This window comes from Saccopteryx bilineata, chromosome 5, assembly GCF_036850765.1.
Source record: "Saccopteryx bilineata isolate mSacBil1 chromosome 5, mSacBil1_pri_phased_curated, whole genome shotgun sequence".
NCBI classification, from domain to species: Eukaryota; Metazoa; Chordata; class Mammalia; order Chiroptera; family Emballonuridae; genus Saccopteryx; species Saccopteryx bilineata.
The window spans coordinates 92,843,880-92,845,399 of NC_089494.1; positions in this window are offsets into that span (position 1 = coordinate 92,843,880).

Sequence of the window (1,520 nt, forward strand, 5' to 3'; positions counted from 1 at the left end):
TTTTATTGTTCAGAGGAGAGAAAGAGAGATAGAGCTAGATAGAGAGAAAGAAGCGAGGAGGAGCAGGAAGCATCAACCCCCATATGTGCCTTGAACAGGCAAGCCCAAGGTTTTGAACCAGCAAGCTCAGGATTTTAGTTAAATGCTTTTTATCCACTATGCCACCACAAGTCAGGTTATTTTAGTTTTTTTTTTAAGAATTTATTTTTTATTTTAAAAAGGAGAAAGAGAAAGACAAGGGGAAGAGCAGAAAGCATCAACTCCCATAAGTACTTTGATCCAGCAAGCCCAGGCTTTTGAACTGGTGACCTCAGCATTCCAGGTTGATGCTTTATCTACTACACCAGCACCAGTCAGGCCAGATATATTTTATTTTGAATGGTTGAAGACATTATCTCTGGGTGTCAGAAACTTTATTCACTATTGGTTAGCCAATATGAGGATATATAGTTTGTTATAGTGATTAGTGTTGTTTGATTACTTAAAAATAGCTGTGTAATCAATACAACTGTAGTGATATGTGTTGTCAAAACACCTGGAATAAAAAGATTATATATGTGCCAATTTAATTATTTTGTAGAACCTTTGACTGTGTAAGTTATAAAATCAAATATTTCTGATTTAAGAACGAATAGTATTTTCTGGAGAGTTTAAGGAAGTAAACTTAAATTTTGTCTCAAAATATGTCAAGTGTATCTCAACATGAAATTTAGAATTTGTACACTTTCACAAAATTCATATCATGGAGTAAGATAAAAAAGTTGTAGAAGTTACGTGAGATGCGAATGCCACATCAACTGATGTTTATTGTTCATTGAACATTATGTCAGCTTGTTAGAGAGAAAAGTGTTCAGATAAAGACAGGTCACTTACACTTTTTTCATGGCATTTTAAATGACTTACTCAACCTAAAATCTTTGTTGTTGATTTTGTAGTTCAATCTGTGAAGCAGTAATTACTTTATCCCACTTGTTTAATAGGCATCTTTTTTTTTTACTGAACATATGGGGAAAGAAAATGCATGGGAAAGGATTATGCATGTGATGTGTTTTTTTAAAAAAAATTATTATTATTCATTTTAGAGAGAAGAGAGAGAGAGAAGGGGGAGGAGGAGGTAACATCAAGTCTCATATGTGCCTTGACTTCAGGGATCCAGGTCAATACTTTATCCACTGCACCACTACAGGTCAGAGGAATTATGCATAAAGCTCTAAGAGTGCCTTCTAATTTGTGCCCTCCAATATTCATACATCAAAAGCCTAAATCTTAAGCTGATTGTACATAAAACGTGGACACAAAGGTTTGCTGAATTTTCATATATTTACTATATTTTTCCCCGATATTTTTATAGTTTTAAGTCTTAAATTTAAATCTATGTTCCATTTTGAGTTAATTTTTGTATATGGTGTAATGAGTTCAATTTCATCCTTTGCATATGAATGTCCAGTTTTCCAAAGCCATTTTGAAAAAATTGTTTTTTCCCCATTAAAATGTCTTGCCACACTTGTCAAATCAATTAC